The 20944-nt window shown below is 42.7% G+C and overlaps 1 protein-coding gene across 3 annotated transcripts in view; it reads left to right on the top strand.

Annotated features, from left to right (window-relative positions):
* FGF13 (fibroblast growth factor 13) overlaps window positions 1-20944 on the top strand; it is a 602606-nt gene that overhangs the window by 83394 nt on the left and 498268 nt on the right. The window contains exon 1 of one of the 3 annotated variants that reach the window (XM_055438002.2): window positions 5566-11153. The exons of the other annotated variants lie outside the window; for them this stretch is intronic. The gene's annotated coding sequence lies outside the window, so the exon portion shown is untranslated. Of the gene's footprint in view, window positions 1-5565; window positions 11154-20944 lie in introns of those variants that run through there. 3 annotated transcript variants of the gene reach the window in all.

Raw genomic sequence — 20944 nt, 5'->3', positions numbered from 1 at the left:
TACAGCACACCAGCTCATGAGATGAGATGAGAGAGCTGGCCCGCTGTTGCCAGCTCCCATTAGCTCCATCAGTGGGTACTGCTAGGGTTGGCACATCAGAACATTTTGGGGAGGAAAGATGGCTATTTCCAGCCCCCCATCCCTGGGCCAGGTCCCAGATGGCATCCTTTGGTGGGCTTCTGTCATCTTAGCCCCACGTGCTCCTTCCTTTCCATTATTTTGTTTTGTATCCTTTCATCATAATAAATCACAGCTACAAGAGCAGTAATTTGTTGAGTCGAGTGAGTTCCTGAGCAAATTATTCAACCTGAGCGTGGTCTTGAGGACTGCAGCACATAGATATAAGTATAAATGTAAGACACATTCTTTGCCCTCAGAAAGCTCACACTTTAGCTTTAAAGTCTAACATGTAAGTAATTACAAATAGTGAGTGAGGTTAGTGCAGGGTGGCTGGGGCAGCCCTGAGAAGGGACACTTCACCCTAGCCCTGGGTGGCTGGGAGAATTTGAGTTGAAATTTGAAGGGTAATTAGAAATTAGCTATGTGAAGCAAGAGGAAAAGACCCCATGTTGAAGCTTAACATGCTCTTCTAAATCATTTTAGCACTGAATCACTCCTTTTCTAAAAAGTTTATTGGCTTTTTACTCTGCTTATTCATGAAAACATGGTTTGAAGGCTGACTGGCCTAAACTACACTGTGATATATATTGAAGCTCCAAGAATGAACAGGAATGGTCCCTGCTTTCAAGGAGGATCTGGCAGTATCTGGGTTGAGAGGTTGGGTTTTCAGAAGGTGATGGGAACAATCGTGAAACCACCTAAGCTATCCTGGGGGTGGGGACTCAAGTAAAGCTTCCCTGAGAGGCAGTGGATGGAAGGACAGGTTAAGTTTCACCTGGAACAAGAGAAAGGCACTCCAAGAAGAAGAAACAACATCCTGTGGCAAGAGAGACCATGATATCTTCTTAAAATAATAGTAGTTTAGTGTGTCTGGAGAGTAGCAGATGAAGGGGAGGTAGGCAGGAGCTATATTTTGACAGGTAGTAAAGTTAAATAAACTTGAGGAAACAGAAGGAAAAAGTGAGGAATGGCAGAGAAATTGGAGTAGGTCATGAAGAATCTTTGATCCGTGTGGATCCATGATGGATGTTCCATCATGTTGTTCTGGGATTGTGGGGTTATCAGGTATGAGAGATTACGGAAAAGGAGGCACAGAAGTTAAGGATATTGGTAAAAGGGTAATTGAAGTCAGGGAATTATGGTATCTATGATGGGTGCAAGAGTGGCCTAGTAGACATCCTGGAGCCTTAATAACCATCTGATCTCCACTTCTATGTAAGTGCTGAAAGAGTGAGTGTCACAGGCAGAGAAAACCAGTGAGCAGAAAACAGGCAGTTTGAACTTAAGATATCAGAGTCGAGTTGTTTCAGTTCAGTTCAGTTCAGTCGCTCAGTCGTGTCCGACTCTCCGCGACCCCATGAATCACAGCACGCCAGGCCTCCCTGTCCATCACCAACTCCCGGAGTTCACTCAAACTCATGTCCACAGAGTCGGTGATGCCATCCAGCCATCTCATTCTCCGTCGTCCCCTTCTCCTCCCGCCCCCAACCTTTCCCAGCATCAGAGTCTTTTCCAGTGAGTCAGCTCGTCTCATGAGGTGGCCAAAGTATTGGAGTTTCAGCTTTAGCATCAGTCCCTCCAATGAACACCCAGGATTGATCTCCTTTAGAATGGACTGGTTGGATCTCCTTGCAGTATAAGGGACTCTCAAGAGTCTTCTCCAACACCACAGTTCAAAAGCATCGATTCTTCGGCGATCAGCTTTCTTCACAGTCCAACTCTCACATCCTTACATGACCACGGGAAAAACCATTGCCTGGACTAGACGGACCTTGGTCGGCAAAGTAATGTCTCTGCTTTTTAATATACTATCAAGGTTGGTCATAACTTTCCTTCCAAGGAGCAAGCGTCTTTTAATTTCATGGCTGCAATCAGCATCTGCAGTGATTTTGGAGCCCAAAAAAACAAAGTCTGACACTGTTTCCACTGTTTTTCCATCTATTTCCCATGAAGTGATGGGACCAGATGCCATGATCTTCGTTTTCTGAATGTTGAGCTTCAAGCCAACCTTTTCACTCTCCTCTTTCACTTTCATCAAGAGGCTTTTGAGTTCCTCTTCACTTTCTGCCATAAGGGTAGTGTCATCTGCATATCTGAGGTTATTGATATTTCTCCCAGCAATCTTGATTCCAGCTTGTGCTTCTTCCAGCCCAGCGTTCCTCATGATGTACTCTGCATATAAGTTAAATAAGCAAGGTGACAATATACAACCTTGACGTACACCTTTTCCTATTTGGAACCAGTCTGTTGTTCCATGACCGGTTCTAACTGTTGCTTCCTGACCTGCATACAGGTTTCTCAAGAGGCAGGTCAGGTGGTCTGGGATTCCCATCTCTTTCAGAATGTTCCACAGTTTATTGTGATCCACGCAGTCAAAGGCTTTGGCATAGTCAATGAAGCAGAAATTGTTTCAGTCTATTGTAAATTCTAAGGGTCACCATGGGTACATGGAGGTGATCTTTGGAGATGGGAGAGAAGAAACTGACAGGCCAGTGGTTGGATATGTCATCCTCATGAACTCTGAGGTCATATAGGATGAAGGTGGGATGTGCGGTGGAGAGGAAGCCTGGGAGCCAGGTGCCAAAGCCCCCAGTAAATGTGAGAAGCTGCTCAGGGGGCCTGAGGTGAGAGTGATGGGGAGAGCATACTATCATTGTTTAGTTGTGAACCTCAAGGGAGAAGGGACATGTTTCTTATAAAATGAACTTGCTCTTCTTCCTTTGCCTCGAAAAGCTCAATTTAACTGGGGGCAATTTCTGCTTTGATCCTAAGGGATAGACATCCTTTAAATTGGTAGAGTATTTAACAGTGTATTCTTCTCACTACTTGCTCCAACATTTGCTTTGCCCCAGCTTCCTGGGGAGAAGATTTTTCTCATGGTCCTGGAAGAACTATCCCAGCTTGACTTCACTGAACCTCCTGCTGGGATATATTTGTGTGCTTGCCTGGGGAACTGGTTTCCAAAGGCCAGGCAACCCTGTCTTTGTATAGCTGCTATTGTTATTTATCAACAGTGTTTCCCAAGGTATATTCCATGAAAATACTAGTGCTTCAAGATGCTTAGCAATAGTGCATTGCATGGTCAGATACTGCTGCTGCTGCTGCTAAGTCACTTCAGTCGTGTCCGACTCTGTGTGACCCCATAGACAAAAGCCCACCAGACTCCCTCGTCCCTGGGATTCTCCAGGCAAGAACACCGGAGTGGGCTGCCATTTCCTTCTCCAATGTGTGAAAGTGAAAAGTGAAAGTGAAGTCACTCAGTCGTGTCCGACCCTTAGTGACCCCACGGACTGCAGCCTACCAGGCTCCTCCGTCCATGGGATTTTCCAGGCAAGAGTACTGGAGTGGCTTGCCATTGCCTTCTCCAGGTGAGATACTGGGGAACCTAAATCCCTTTTCTAGAGATTCATAAGCTCCACTGGTCTGGGAAGACCCTAAGAAATTTTGCAGAAGGGAAATCTCTGTGTGAGCGAGCATTTCCCAGCATATATAATCCCTAAGCCCTTTTCCCATTTAATCCCCATCAATAGGTAATGAATATACATTGGAAAGTGCTGGTCAATTATCAGAAAAGAAGTATGTAGATTTTTCCCTCCTGACCAATAGCCATCTATCTTGAAGAAGTGAATATTGCAACAGTGGTGTATTTTGATCCTACTTAAATGAGATTTCATTGTGTTCCCAAGTTTAAATATCATGAATTAAGAAGTAAAACTTTCACTGTTCGCTGATGATATGATCCTCTACACAGAAAACCCTAAAGACTCTACCAGAAAACTACTAGAGCTAATAAATGATTACAGTATACTACCCAAAGTAATTTATACATTCAATGCAATCCCTATCAAGCTACCAACGATATTTTTCACACAACTAGAACAAATAATCTCACAATTTGTATGGAAATACAAAAAACCTCGAATAGCCAAAGCAATCTTGAGGAAGAAGAGTGGAACTGGGGGAATTAACCTGCTGGACTTCAGGCTATACTACAAAGCCACAGTCATCAAGACAGTATGGTACTGGCATAAAGACAGAAATATAGATCAATGGAACAAAATAGAAAGCCCAGAGATAAATCCATGCACCTATGGACACCTTATCTTTGACAAAGGAGGCAAGAATATAAAATGGAGAAAAGACCGTCTCTTTAACAAGTGGTGCTGGGAAAACTGGTCAGCCACTTGTAAAAGAATGAAACTAGAACACTTCCTAACACCATAGACCAAAATAAACTCAAAATGGCTTAGAGAGCTAAATGTAAGACCAGAAACTATAAAACTCCTAGAGGAGAACGTAGGCAAAACACTCTCCGACATAAATCACAGCAGGATCCTCCATGACCCACCTCCCAGAATATTGGAAATAAAAGCAAAAATAAACAAATGGGACCTAATTAAAATCAAAAGCTTCTGCACAGCAAAGGAAACTATAAGCAAGGTGAAAAGACAGCCTTCAAAATGGGAGAAAATAATAGCAAATGAAGCAACTGATAAAGGATTAATCTCCAAAATATACAAGCAGCTCCTGCAGCTCAATTCCAGAAAAATAAATGACCCAATCAAAAAATGGGCCAAAGAACTAAACAGACATTTCTCCAAAGAAGACATACAGATGGCTAACAAATACATGAAAAGATGCTCAACATCCCTCATAATCAGAGAAATGCAAATCAAAACCACAATGAGATACCATTTCACACCAGTCAGAATGGCTGCTATCCAAAAGTCTACATGCAATAAATGCTGGAGAGGGTGTGGAGAGAAGGGAACCGTCTTACACTGTTGACGGGAATGCAAACTAGTACAGCCACTATGGAGAACAGTGTGGAGATTCCTCAGAAAACTGGAAATAGAACTGCCATATGATCCAGCAATCTCAGTCCTGGGCATACACACCGAGGAAACCAGAATTGAAAGAGACACATGTACTCCAATGTTCATTGCAGCACTGTTTATAATAGCCTGGACATGGAAGCAACCTAGATGTCCATCTGCAGACGAATGGATAAGAAAGCTTTGGTACAGATACACAATGGAGTATTACTCAGCCATTAAAAACAATGCATTTGAATCAGTTCTGATGAGGTGGATGAAACTGGAGCCTATTATACAGAGTGAAGTAAGCCAGAAAGAAAAACACCAATACAGTATACTAGCGCATATATATGGAATTTAGAAAGATGGAAATATAACTCTGTATAGGAGACAGCAAAAGAGGCACAGATGTATTGAACAGTCTTTGGGACTTTGTGGGAGAGGGTGAGGTGGGATGATTTGAGAGAATGGCATTGAAACATGTATGTTGTCATATGTGAAACGAATCAGCAGTTCAGGGTCGATGCATGTTACAGGATACTCTGGCCTGGTGTGCGGGGATGACCCAGAGGGAGGATAAAGGGAGGAGGGAGGTGGGAGGGGGGTTCAGTAGGGGGAACTCGTGTACACCCGGGGCGGATTCATGTCAATGTATGGCAAAACCAACCAATATAATATTGTAAAATAATTAGCCTCCAATAAAATATAAATTAATTAATAAAAAAAATCATGAATTACTACATTTGGTTAGAACTAACACATTATAATATTTTGTTTAGACTAACTGTCATTCTTATGTTAAGTGGCAGCATTAGGGAATTAACTAACAGCATTTCATTTTCCTTTGGAAGAATTCCCATAACTAAGATTAGAATCTAAGAAAGAAAATGCACAATTTTCAGACTCCTCTTGCTCTTATTTTAATTAAAAATGACGGCATAAATTTCAAACTAATCACATTATTTACTCTTAAAGTAGTGATAAAATTTCTTTGCAAATGCATGTGGATCATTCATAAAAAGTAATGATATGCCTGGACTTAGATTCATACTTTATAAATATAAAAAGACAAGTACTACAAAAAACACTTCATGAAGCTGTAATGAAATGAAAAACAAACAAGGGAAATAAACAACATACTCTTAAATAATAGCCTGACTCTGAGAGAAGTGCAGAACCCAATAACCCAGACTTTTTAATGAGCAAGAGAAACGTAAATATGAACATATCAAATAATGTGGGATGTTGCCAAAGTGGTGCTTAGAGGAAGATGCATTATCCTGGGTGTTTGTGTTACTAAGAAAGGAAGCACAAAACATAATGAATTAAGCTTGCACCTCAATGTTTTTGAACAGGAGCAATGTCAGAAACCAGAAAGAGTGGGCAGAAGGAAGTGATCAACATAAAGCAGAAATAAATAAACTGGAGATAAAGCTGATATACACTAAGCTGATTATTTTGGGAAAAAAAAGAGCCATGGTTTGCCTATCTAAAAAAAAGAAAATATAGATTCATTAAATTAGAAATGAGACAGGAGATCTGACAACAAATGTAAAAGATTTAGAATTTTGCAGAGAAACAGCACACTTCACTGTATGCTGATAAATCAGATAAATGAGAGGGAATGAATTACTCCTTGCAAACAGAAAGCATGATTGCACCTGTTGCAGAAGAAGAAACAAGTCATTCAAGTCTTACCATGAAACCCACACACACTGTGGGATATTTGGATCAAATACATTGATAGAAAGACCAAAACTTTGAAAGCCACAATTGTTTTTGAATGCCTACCATGGACTAGATCATTTGTATACACACACACAAGTATCTGTAAGTTCCAATCTATACAATGTACAATGATTATACATGGGAGCTAGTAATACTAGTTTACAGATCTTATAATGGTAATGGGTCTGAGTCACCCAGCAAGTAAGTGGTAAAGCTCGGATTTGAACTCAGATCCATTTGGCTCCCAACATAGGGAAAGTTTATAATCTTTCTCTATATTATACTTTCTACATCTATAAAAAATTTCTGTTCCCTTAAATTGTTTTAAAATGCTGAGTTGATGCTGCCTTAACTCAATTACCAATTTACTTTTTGAGAAAATATGACTTCAGTCTTCAAACTAGGAAAAAGTACAAGGAAGGAAAATTACATTTATGGATATTTATTATTTTTTCAATAATTATAAACGAATGTGTATGTGTGTGTGTGTGTGTGTGCTCAGTCATGTCCAACTCATTGAGACCCTATGGGTTGTAACCCCCCAGGCTCTTCTGCCCATGGAATTTTCCAGGCAAAAATACTGAAGTGGGTTACCATTTCCTACTCCAGGGATCTTCCCAACATAGGGACTGAAACTGCATCTCTTGAATCTCCTACATTGGCAGGTGGATTCTTTACCACTGTGCCACCTGGGAAGCCCATAAACAGAAGTAATTATTCTTAAAAATTGATCTCTGACCAAATGAGATTTAATCCAGGAGGACAGGATAAGATGATAAAATGAAAATTACTGTGACAATTCAACTTATTAATGTAAAATAATATCTCAATAGATGGTGAAATGGTATCAACTATTCTTGAACAATCTATTTGGTGACTGGAAAATAATATGATTTCTATATATTTAAATAAAAGACGTAACAGGACTTTTCATAAAGAAGAAAGTTCCCATAAAAATAGAAAAAATTACAGGTGATGAATGTAGGACTAAAATTCTACCATATTTTAACATTGTACTAGAAATGTGAGCCATAGTCATTGGTAAGGAAAAAAAAATTAGATGAGTTACACCAGCAGAGGAAGATATACCTTTCTTCAGTAGGCCTAGCACTCACTGCATACAAGGCATTGTGACAGTTACTAGGGATATACCCTGGAAAGACTGTGTATATCTTTAACATATATGGTCATTACACCCAGGTGGTATAAATGAGGTTAACTACATCTTGAAATTCAAGGCAAATAAACACAAATAGTCATGTTTGTAGTTGCAAACAACTGAAGAATATAATGAGGGAGAGAATCATTTGCATTGGAGACAAATACATTAAATACTAGGGCATTAATTTAATTGGGGACATGAGATTTATTTAAATAAAATTATACAATCCTAAAGGGAGGAATAAAAGGCATTAAATAAATGGAGGGAGAGATACCTCGCTCCAGTTGAAAAGACAACATATGGGAAAGATTACAGTATCCCCTGAGTTAATATAGAGTGTCAGTGCATGCCAATTAAAGACCTGGTGGGATACTTTATGAAATGTGACAGATTGCTAGCAAAATTCATCTAGAAAAATAAGCAAGCAGAAATACTAAAGAGTTTTAAAATTAATCATTTGAAGTTATACTTTCTGTCATATGTTCAATATTTGTGCATCTCTTTTTCCATATCCATCCAGTTCCAGCCCTGCACCTAACTCATCAGTTCAGTTCAGTTCAGTTGCTCAGTTGTGTCCAACTCTTTGTGACCCCATGAACCGTAGCATGCCAGGCCTCCCTGTCCATCACCAACTCCCAGAGTCCACCCAAACTCATGTCCATTGAGTCGGTGATGCCATCCAACCATCTCATCCTCTGTCGTCCCCTTCTCCTCCTGCCCTCAATCTTTCCCAGCATCAGGGTCTTTTCCAACGAATCAGCTCTTCGCATGAGGTGGCCGAAGTATTGGAGTTTTAGCTTCAACATCAGTCCTTCCAATGAACACCCAAGACTGATCTCCTTTAGCATGGACTGGTTGGATCTCCTCGGAGTCCAAGGGACTCTCAAGAGTCTTCTCCAGCACCACAGTTCAAAAGCATCAATTTTTCAGTGATCTGCTTTCTTTATAGTCCAACTCTCACATCCATACATGACCACTGGAAAAACCATAGCCTTGACTAGACCGACTGTTGGCAAAGTAATGTCTCTGCTTTTTAATATGCTGTCTAGATTGGTCATAACTTTCCTTCCAAGGAGTAAGCGTCTTTTAATGTCATGGCTGCAGTCACCATCTGCAGTGATTTTGGAGCCCAGAAAAATAAAGTCAGCCACTGTTTCCACTGTTTCCCCATCTATTTGCCATGAAGTGATGGGACCGGATGCCATGATCTTTGTTTTCTGAATGTTGAGCTTTAAGCCAACTTTTTCACTCTCCTCTTTCACTTTCATCGAGAGGCTCTTTAGTTGCTCTTCACTTTCTGCCATAAGGGTGGTGTCATCTGCATATCTGAGGTTACTGATATTTCTCCCGGCAATCTTGATTCCATCTTGTGCTTCCTCCAGCCCACCGTTTCTCACGATGTACTCTGCATTGAAGTTACATAAGTAGGGTGACAATATACACCCTTGACGTACGCCTTTTCCTATTTCGAACCAGTCTCATAAAAGGTTCTTTAGTAATACTAGTAGAAAAAAGAAAGGGTGGGATCCTTATTGTAGGGCTTTGAATATAAACTAGGGACTGATTGCTGGCTTTCTCCAAGGTGTTAGAGAGCTGAAGAGATGGCAACACCGGGGATGTGGCCTCGTCTTAAAGCAAACAAGGCAGGAGTGGTTGTGGTCAGAATTCCAGGATCTTGTCGTAACCATGCTGCCATTTTCATAGCAGAAGAGGGGCCTGCCTGCTAGCTCTCTGCCCAGGCCCTTTGTCAGCATGACATTTGGGAGCCCTCACTCATCAGCAACCATCTTCATAAGGAAACCTGAGAAGTTTGAACAGGAGCACCAGTCTGGATCTCATTGCTTTCCACTGCAGCTTTGGAGTCTGGCCACACTACTTTTCAGATGCCAGAAATTGTCTCCATTTTTTGAGCCCCATCTCTGGTGTGAAATCTTTCTCAAATGGCCCTAACAAAAATGCTTGCCCCTGCCCTGCACTTTTGCTCAATTGGACACAATTGAGCGACTAACACTTTCACCTTATACTATATTAAATATTACATTATATGTGTATATGTGTGTGTGTGTATACACACAGACACACACGTATATGAATTTTCCAGATTATTTAACCAGGTTTGGAAAGCCTGGTTCCCTATCATCAGACAGAGCATCTCCTCAGAGGAGGCTCCCCACACACAATTTTAAAAAAGGGATTAAAGAATAAAAAATGATTAAAGTAGGCACAATGTTCAGAATGATTATGTAGTTCTTCCTATTCCCATATGGGTGATGCAGGTGTCTGAGTATATTGCACAGGATCCAGTAAACACTTAAAATGAGATGATCTGCAACCAGTATTTTCATGATTTTAACTAACAGTTATAGAACATTTGCTAATTTCCACTATAATGTTCTCACCAGGTGTTTGTGCTCAGTCACTCCGTCGTGTCTAACTCTTTGTGACTCCATGGACTGTAGCCCACCAGGCTCTTCTGTCCATGTGATTCTCACCAGGGGCACTGTTTTATCCCTCAGTGTCTCACACATAGTAGGTACTCAACTATTTTCATGAATGTATGCAATATTTTTTAAAATTACTTTTCACAATGATACTCTAAGATGGCTACTCTTTTTGTTCTGTCATAAATGAGGAAATTAAAGTAGGCTGACATATTTGAGGTTGTATAGCCAGTGAGCAGTAAAGCTGCAATTTTCCTTTGCATTGTGGCCATTCCAAAGGCCAATCCCCAAGCATTTATGCCATAGAGTAGAAAGAACATTTCCACCCCATGGACTAGGTGCGGGTCAGGCCAGGAGGGCAGAGATACAGACGGCAGACACCCCAGGTGGGATTGCACAAGTGCTGGGGAGAACAATTAACAGCAAGGCCTTGGAGCCGGTTTATAGTCCAGAGACTCACAAAGGTCCTGGGGATTGGAAGTAAGAGTAGACTCAGGCCAGAGAGCCAGGAAGCACCTTCAAAGCAGGGTGTGGTCCTAAGGTGAAATCAATCCCCAAACCAAAATGAAAAGGAATTGTAGGACTGGCAGACTTTTTAAGGTAGTGAGACATGATTTTGACCCCTTCTGACTTGCTTAGGGGTTTGTGGGGCATTGATCATTACCGTCAGGCTCTTAGACTTGGCGCGTGCGTGCTCTGTCACTTCAGTTGTGTCCGACTCTTTGCAACTCCTGCCCAGCTCCTCTGTCCATAGAATTCTCCAGGCAAGAATACTGAAGTGGGTTGCCATTTGCTACTCCAAGGGATCTTCCCAACCCAGGGATTGAACCTGCATCTCCTGCGTCTCCTGCATTGGCAGACAAGTTTTTACCGCTGAGCCACCAGGTAAGTCCTTATACTGGGGGAGTTGAATACCACTGGCTTACTTGCTCCTGAAAGTTGGACCTTTATCTAGAAGTTACCAACTCCTGCACAGCTTCCTAAGGATTTGCTGAAAAAAACAAGGTAAGATATATTTGAGTGTTGAGGGTGATGGCCTGGATCACCAGGGGTAACTGGCTGTCTCAGCTGTCCCCTCAGCATGCCATGTATGCCTGGCATCCTGTGTGAGTGCCATGACACAACAGAGTTTGGGGACCATTGCTGGAGTCCCATTCCTTGTTGGTCTTTTCTTCTGAACTGCAAGCCATGGCTACCTCCATCTGCACAGACCCAGAGGGGAGCTCTTCAACTTTCTTGCCCTGGGCCCTTGAGAGATGGTATCCCTCCAATGGGTTAAGGTGTCTCACCCCAGCTCTGATTGCAGTGGGGAGGCCATATTCTTCTCCCACAGCTGGGTACAATTGAAGGAAGTGCTACAGATGACAATGTGATGTCTTCCTGGGGCAGGGGGCTGCGTTCCTGTCCATTGAGCATCACTTCTTTCCAGTGAGAAGAGCACTTTCACCCCTATGATCTCATCACTTCCTCTGATCTAGTGACTTTATCATGTGCAAATTATTGATAAGGGAGATGGGGCCTGCACTACCCTAGGTTCTCAGAGTTAGAAAGTAGGGGAGCTGGTAGTAACAGCTGGACTTTCTGACTCCAACTCCAGTGCTTTGGTCTGTGGCATTGTACTCCATCCCTCATACCAGGATTAGAACTCAAGAGGATCGTGGCAGGCTCAAAAATCAGGCCCATGGGCCTGCTGGGATGCCTGTAGGAGGTGGCACTTAGGATGTGGTGAGTGTTGTGCCACAGGTAGAGGACTGGTGAAAGCTGGGTGTGCAGCTGGAGTGAAGGAGGTCGGACCGAGTGGCCCGGGGTGTGGCTTAGCCCACAGACCCCTGAGTAAGCTGTGCCCTGCCTGGTGAGTGACCCTTCCTTGCTGAGGATGCTTCAGCCACACATGTCTGCGGGAGGATAGTGCCCTCAAGCAGTCTTCATTCTCTCTGAAGGGTCGCGCTGGTGACTCCAAGTGCCAAGGTGATTGTTGAGTGCTAGGTGGGATAGCTTTGTGTGACAGGAGTGCCCAGTCCATTCACTCCAGCAGGATGTGTTTAGTACCTGCTGGGTGTTCAGGAGCCATGGTTCCTGCTCCTGGGGAGGTCGATGTCTTGGTTTTCAGGCAGATAATTCCATCTCCGTGTGATGAGTGCTTCACAGGGAAAATAAATCGAGTGCAGAGTTGGGGTGAGGTACATACAAGAGGGAAGTTCCAATTCCCTTGGACCATTGGCAGGGTAAAAAGTCTGGGAAGGCTTCCTGACTCAGAGGACGAGAGCTGAATTTTAAAAGATGAGTAGGATTTATCCAAGTAGAACAGAAAGGGGAGGGCGTTCTAAGGCAGGGGTCTGCAAACAGGCGTGAACTTGGCTGTTCCAACTAAGGCTGACTGCCAAAGTGTGTAGGTACACTTACTGTGTTTGATGTTTGGAGGCTCATGGGGGAGAAGTGACTTGTTAAAGGCCACTGGGGCATAAGAGGCTGGTCCTAGCACTTGGACCTATTGTTAACTCTCTGCCCTTCACCTTTTATCTACTGGACCACCCCTTTGCAAGGCTTGGCTTTGTGGCAGTTGTGGGCCCTTCGGCTATACATCTTCATTCAAACCATCTCCCCTAACACAGGACTGGGCAGTGAGCTGGTGCCTGTCCATGTTTGCATAATTGATCTACCTAGGATTCAGTTAGGGAGAAGGACATGGCAACCCACTCCAGTATTCTGCCTGGAGAATCCTGTGAACAGAGGAGCCTGGAGGGCTGCTGTCCATAGGGTTGCACAGAGTCAGACATGACTGAAGTGACTTAGCAGAAGCAGCAGCAGCAGCAGGATTCACTTAAGGCCTATGGGTTGTTCCAAGTTATGTTTCTGATAGAGCTAGCATCAAATTCTTTTGTTCATTTCATAATTTTAATTGATACAACTTCCTGCTCATAAAAATGTAGACATTCAACTCCGTGGAACCACATCATAAACATAGGAAGTCTTCCAGATTATGTTGGAGCTCCTTTGAAGGGAAAAAATAGTTTTCATTTTTTAAATGAATGTCAGGTGGAACACTACAAAATCCATAATTTTGGAAGCTGAAAAAAGAACTGAACATCTTTTTCTTGCCAAAATATTTTTTTTCTTTACTAGTGTTAGTAACAGCAGTTTTTTTTTTCTGAATTAGATTGAAGACATTTGTGAAATAATCAGTCCTAACTATGAATATTCCCATAGGAAGGCTGTTTCTAAGGAGACTTAAAAATACCCCTGAAGTCAGATGTGTGACAATTTCTATTTCCGTGACTTCTCCCCTCACTTCCGTAGTGGATTTCAGTTGGTTTAGTCCTTGTTCCATGTTATGACCATTTTGGCCTCATAATTTTGAAAAAAAGGTGTTTTCTTTCCCTCTTTATCATAGACAGTAGCATAAAACATATTATGTGATTTTAGTACTTGGAGTCTTGTTTTGGAACCTGAGAACGTGTTCCCTGTCCATGCAGCAGGGTTGGGACTTGGTAATAGTGATTTTGATAGGGGGAAAGGATCTTGGTCCTTGTCTTCTTTGAAGGAAGAATTTAACAAAGGGACCATGACTGCAAAGCAGGCACAGAGCTTATTAGAAGCACAGTACATGTGGGTGAGCATATGAGCAAACTTGCAGAGTGAGTTGGGCCCTAATGGGGTAGCTTAGGTTTTTAGTATGGGGTTAATCTTCTGGGATTTGGATGAGGGTGACTTCCCTTTTCCCTCTCCTATGTTCATGTCATCTGTAATTGCTTATTTGGGTTTCCACCAGGCGTCATAAGTGAAACCCACAAGAGGTAAAAAACCGCAATGGTAATGATATTACAATGTGGTCATAGTTACTAGAGGATGACTTGAGACCCCTCCTGCGCATGTACTGGACTGGGAAAAGTTCTCCAACACAAAAGTGGAGGCTGTGATGGACTGCCTGGTTTTTCATCCAGTTAGGGCACGTCATTCCCATTAGTCGTTTATCTCGAAGATACCAAAGGGTCAGCATGCAGCTGGGACCTATCTCTCGCCTACCTCAGCAGTACTCCCCCACCCCCAAGAGGATCCGTGGAAGAAGTTCCATTTGGAATTCAGGCTGGCTATGCCGACTGCCAGCTCACTGTCAGCCTGTCCGCCACCTCCCAGCTCCGGTTCACTCCCCAGGTACCACTTGTCTTTTCTGACTTGATTGTGGTAATAATAGCAAGTGCTTCATGAACACCAACTATGGACTCGGCTCCATGCAGATATGCTATGCTCTCAGTTAATCCTAATGGAAACATTGTGAAGATCTTGCTGTTATTCCCATTTTCCAGATGAGGAAACTGAGACCCAGAAGGTGAGGGGGAACTGGCCTGGGTGACTCAGAGAGGAAGAGGCAGAGCTCTGATTGAACACCAGAACTTGTGCCTGCATGTCTGACTACACTTGATTAAAACAAATCCTGGGAACCATTAAACAGTCATAGAGTGGTGACTGCCTTGCTGATAATTACATGGATTTCGATGGAGCCACTTCTGGAATCCAGATTTTCCAAAATATAGGCTTATGCTCTTTCTTTGATCTCATATAGTTGCTTACTTTACAAATGATGCAGAGATGTTGGTCTCAAGAAAACACCCTAAACATCTAAAATCCTGTCTTATCTTTTTTTTTTTTTTGTGGAGGATGAAAATTGGTAACTCATTCTGTGACAGGCTCCATGGATGCGGCATAGAAGGAAATGTAATAAATTATAGTGATGTCAGAATTGTAACATTGGAGACCCTTAGGGGATATAGAAACAATAATAAATGATTATATGCTTCTCCCCGTACCACTCACTACTATAAAATGGTACTACTGCATGCAGAGAGTCATCCTTACTTGTCAGGAGAGTGCCACCTGAAATTATTAGTGAGTAAGGTTATAATTGTATGTTTGTGGTTTAAAAATGAGTAATACGCTTGTCATTTTTTCCTGCCTCCTCTGCCTTCATTAGTCATCTGTATTTCAGTAGTGAGCTTGGTTGTCAGTTTGGGTCTGACTTCATTCTGGGGCCAGGGAGTCAGGGGGCTTAGGTCCTCCCACTGGTCCACAGCCCACAGGGCCCGAAGGACTGGGAGACCCAGGCTCTGCAGCCACCCTTAGGGCATGTTCTGCAGCAACTCAGGTCAGGGTGCAAGTAGACCTCCTGGCTTCCCTCATAGCTCAGTTGGTAAAGAATCTACCTACAATGCAGGAGACCCTGGTTGGATTCCTGGGTCGGGAAGATCCCCTGGAGAAGGGATAGGCTACCCACTCCTGTGTGCTTGGGTTTCCCTTGTGGCTCAGCTGGTAAAGAATCCACCTGCAATGGGGGAGACCTGGGTTCAATCCCTGGGTTGGGAAGATCCCCTGAAGAAGGGAATGGCTACCCACTCCAGTATTCTGGCCAGGAGAATTCCATGGACTGTATAGTCCATGGGGTCCCAAAGAGTTGGACAAGACTGAGCGACTTTAACTTTCAGACCTCATGGGGACCTGTAGCAATGTAGCTTGAAGACTAGAAATGCTTTTTCTTTAGCTAGAACTTGTTGTTTTTGGTTTTTCAGTTCATGGTGTTCAGTAGAGGGTATATAGCTCAGGGGGACCCAAGAGAGGTTCAGAGGGGCAGACCTGTGGTGGTTACAAACATAGATTTTGCTTTCCAATCCAGATCCTCTTCTTACTGGCTGTGTAACCTTAGGCAAGTTAATTAACATCTCCAAACCTCAATTTCCATATCTAATTGGAGGAATCCCCTGGTAGTCCAGTGGTTAGGACTCCAAACTTAATACAGGGGACATGTGTTCAATCCCTTGTTGAACTAAGATCCTGCAAGCCTCACAGTGCAGCCCCCCCCAAAAAAAAGACATTAAAATGAGAGATGATGGCACCCACCTCCGAGGACTGCTCTACAGATTAAATGAGTTAGTGCCCAAGAGGTGGTCTTTGTAATACAGAGTTCAGGAAGCCGAAGTGGGAGCCAGACGGCCTGCATTTTCATATCCTAGCTTGACCACTTGTTAGTTTTCGGGGCATTTGGCAAGTGTCTTAACCTCTTTTTGCTTCACTTACCGCATCCATAAATCAGGAATGACAATGATCATACGGTAGTTGATAGGATTACTTGCGCTAACCTGCCACTTGAAGGACTGCTTAAATGTCTGTGTTTATTACCATCGATCATTTCTATCAGTAACCACAGGCACTGTGGTGTCCAAGAGGGCAGACCCCATGTGCTTCAGAGTTCAGATGAACAAGGGAGCTCAGAGAGCTGGGGGCTCCAGAAGCATCGCAGAGACTGGGGGGTGTGACTGGGCCACAGAGGCTGCCAGAGCTAGGTACGGATTCAGCCACTGGTTAGTTGGGTGACCTTGGGCAGTTTACATCACTTCTCTTTGCCTCAGTTTCTCCAACTGTAAAATGGGGATGCTAATAAGGAGGATTAAGTAAAGTCATACATGTAAAATGCTGGGCATGTGGTTAGTACTCAATAAATGAAGATGCTGTTTACTAATTACTCCTCATATTTGCAATGAATTCAAGGAGTAACTCCTCTTATTGTCAGACAAGTATAAGCTGCCAGTGTGAGAGATGAGCAAGGACTTGGGTTCTTGAAATCCACGTGGTGAAAAGATTCCTGGGAGGGCTGCTGGTGGTGAGCAGACCAATTCGGATGCCTTAGCAGCTTCCTCTAGTGGGAGATGTGGTTTAAACTAGGGAATGAAAGGCATTGGTTGCCTAGGTATGGAATCTGGTTTTTATTTCACTGACAAGAGAGACTGTGAAGATCATTGAGAAAGGGGGCATCCAGGGAGGGGATCAGGAATATTCTCTTGTTTTGTCTAAATATCAAAAGTTCTAAAACTAGAGTGAGTCTGAGGCTCCTTTTCTGTCTGTCTCCTCCTTTGTGGATTCTCCCTGTTTCCTAGTATATACACTTCTGTAAATGGGCAACAGCTGCTCACCCCGGGCCAAGCAGGATGCCTGCTGCTGCTGCTAAGTCACTTCAGTCGTGTCCGACTCTGTGTGACCCCATAGACGGAAGCCCACCAGGCTCCCCCGTCCCTGGGATTCTCCAGGCAAGAACACTGGAGTGGGTTGCCATTTCCTTCTCCAATGTGTGAAAGTGGAAAGTGAAAAGTGAAAGTGAAGTCGCTCAGTCGTGTCCGACCCTTAGCGACCCCACGGACTGCAGCCTACCAGGCTCCTCCATCCATGGGATTTTCTAGGCAATAGTACTGGAGTGGCTTGCCATTGCCTTCTCCAGGATGCCTGCTACCTCCTCCAAAATGCCTTCACTGATTCTCCCAGCAGCCGTATATATTCCTCTCCTGCTGTAGCCTCCCACAGCACTTGTAGCCTCCAGAGATTCTTACCCCAGCTTATCTGGTGGAAATCGTTGCCTTCTCTACCCCACTACCAGCCTGGAGAACCCCTAGGGGACCTAGACTGGACTGTGCTTTGTTTTTCTCTAGACTACCTTGGTCCCCTCCTTCCAGCCCCAGCTTAATGGTTTGTACAAAGGAGATGATATGAAGAGGATGGATGGGGTGCATGAGGAAACAGGAAGGAGGATGCTTCATTGAGCAAATGAGTGGGCAGTAACTGAGGGAGGAGGGCAGGGAGCACTTGGTACGCATCCTGAGCAGCAGGAAGGCATCACCCCAGACATCCGTGCAATGTCATGTATGTGGGGGTGGGAGAGGGATGGGATGGAGTCCCCTACTTATGGTTGTGCATCTCCATCTGAAAAATGAGAGTAAGAGGACTTAATTCACAGAGTCATATACCTTTCTGGATAGTTATGGGCTTCTTGGGAAAGGGAATAAGCACATACTTCAGTTAATCTGAGACTACCTGGGGGATTGAAGCAGTGGTTTTCACACTTCACATTAGTAGGACTCATTATTCCAAATGACATTGTAAATGATGGCAGATAGATAGTTGGATAGAAAGATGCATAGGTGATAGATAAGAATGACCTTTAGACAAGACACACTCCTCTGGACCTTGGTCTCCTCTGGACTATGAGGGATGGAGTTTAGTCCAGATTTCTCGACCACTGACATTTTGAACTGGATGATTCTTTGCTGTGTGGGACTGGCCTGTGCATTATAGAATGTTCAGCAGCATCACTGTCCCCTACTCCCTGGATACCAATAGCACCCTTCCCCCTCAGCCTGTTACAACAAACACAAATGTCTTTAGACTCTACCAAATGTCCCCAGGGGCCAAAACCATCATCAATTAACAACCACTGGGCTCTGTGGTCTCTGGTGCCCTTGTTCTCCTTCTTTTGTTCAAACATTAATGGTTACTCCTACTAGGTCCTTAGTGCATCTTTTAAATTCTCTGTTAATGGTGCCTGTTACGATCATTCTTCGCTTCCCTTTAGTAGTCCTTATAGTTTGGTTATTCTTCGTCTAATACTGTGGCTGACTGATATTTTTATTGTCCAATTTGGTAGCATATCTCATAGCAAAATCGTTGGCATTGCTTTCTCATTAGCAGTACCCGGGGAAGTCCAGCCATCAGTAATCAGGTGGTTGCCATGGCAGAGGCAGGAACATGGTCACTCTGTACCATTTTCCCTCCTGCTGGATGTTCTTCAATTTGGACTTTCCTGTCCTCACTAACATTCCCCCTAGTGTTCTTTTCTCTTCTTGGTTAACTAGACACAGTGTAAAGTGGAACTTTTTTCCACTCCCCTTTTTTCTTTCTTTACCCATTAGAAACAACACGATCCAACCTCCAGAATGACTTCTTTTTCTTTAGGTCGCTTTAGGCCACTTTCACTATAAGGCCATTAAAATCAGCTTTTTGGTTTGCAATGGAAAGGGGCGTTTGCCGTTTTTATGTTAGTGTTCATATTCTTTTTAAAATTCAAGAGAATGCCAGAATAATATTCATGGGAAGAATTTAACTACCAGAATAGACAAATCTACAATAGAATTATTATAGTCTGTCATATATTAATTACCCCAAACAAGTTGGTGTTTTTGGATAAATGAGAAGTATTTGTTTCTATATTTTCTTGATCCAGGAGGAAAAATACCAGTGGAAAAACAAAGTATGTTATAAATGAGAAAATAAATTGAGGTTATTAATCTTAATGCCACAATATGAGCATCCCACTATTTTGGAGCTTGTACATTTTTAATGAAAATTAGTAGTGATCACTTATCATATATTCCTTGTTAAGATTTCAGAGTAGCCCACAACCAGAATCTTTCTGCTTTTGTTAGTTTGCTGTTGAAATTGAGAGTTTTGAATGAAGTACTACAGGATGAACATTGTCTTCATTTTTTTAAACTTTTTATTTTGTATTGGGGTATAGCCAATTAGCAATGTTGTTGTGACAGTTTCAGGTGAACAATGAAGGGACTCAGTCATGCACATACATGTATCCCTTTTCCCTCAAACCCGCCTCCCATCAAGGTTGCCACATAACATTGAGCAGAGTTCCATGTGCTATACTTGTTGGTTATCCATTTTAAATATAGCAGCGTGTACATGACTGTCCAAAACTCTCTATCCCTTCCCTCCCAACAACCATAAGTTCGATTTCTAAGTCTGTGAGTCTCCTTCTGTTTTGTAAGTACATTCATTTGTATCATTTCTTTCTAGTTTTCACATATAAGGGATGTCATATGGTATTTCTCCTTCTCTGTCTGACTTCCTTCACTCAGTATGACACTCTCTAGGTACATCCATGTTGCTGCAAATGGCATTAATTCATTCTTTTTAATGGCTAAGTAATATTCCTTTGTATATATGTGCCACTCTTCTTTATTCATTGCTCTGTCGATGAGCATTTAGGTTGCTTCCATGTCTTGGCTATTGTAAACAGTGTTGCAGTGAACATGGGGTGCGTGTATTATGTCTTTTTAGATCTTGTTTTTCTCTGGATATATGCCCAGGAGTGGGATTGTAGGGTCATAGGGCCCTCCATACTGTTCTCCATAGTGGCTGTACCAACTTACATGCCCACTAACAACATAGGAGGTGGGAACACTTCTCTTTTGTCCTTTGCATAGAACCTGCCATCCAGTAGGTGTTCCATAAACATTTGTTGAATTGTATTAACAGAAGTGATCTTGGGGATCTCTGCATTTCCTCATTGAGTTAGAGGACCCTTCGTGAATTTTAAAAATGGGACTGACCTGGTGTGCCCACTACATATCATACCATATTCAAGCTCTTTGAATCGTGTATTTGAAAAATATTTATCAGGCTCATGCTATGTGCCAGGCACATGCCAGGAGTTGTTTAATGAAACAGACATAGTCATACGGTTGACATTCTAGTTGGGAAGACAGACAAGCAACAATAACAAAACCACAAAGAAATAATAAAATATATAAATAATAAATATATATTTAATAATATATAATAGATATATAACATATGGGCTTCCGTAGTAGCTCAGATGGTAAAGAATCTGCCTGCAATGTGAAGACTTGGATTTGATCCCTGGGTCAGTAATATCCCCTGGAGGAGGGCATGGCAACCCACTCCAGTATTCTTGCCTGGAAAATCCCATGGACTGAGCCTGGTGCACTATAGTCCATGGAGTTGCAAAGAGTCAGACACGACTGAGTGACTAACACTTTCACTTTCATAACATATGCTATAATAAATATATAAATTAGATATAAATATATAAAAATAATATATAATAA

The sequence above is a fragment of the Moschus berezovskii genome, chromosome X, assembly GCF_049115385.1.
Source record: "Moschus berezovskii isolate FMDL1 chromosome X, NW_MosBer_1.0, whole genome shotgun sequence".
Taxonomy (NCBI): Eukaryota; Metazoa; Chordata; class Mammalia; order Artiodactyla; family Moschidae; genus Moschus; species Moschus berezovskii.
This window is presented reverse-complemented; position numbering and strand designations above follow the sequence as displayed.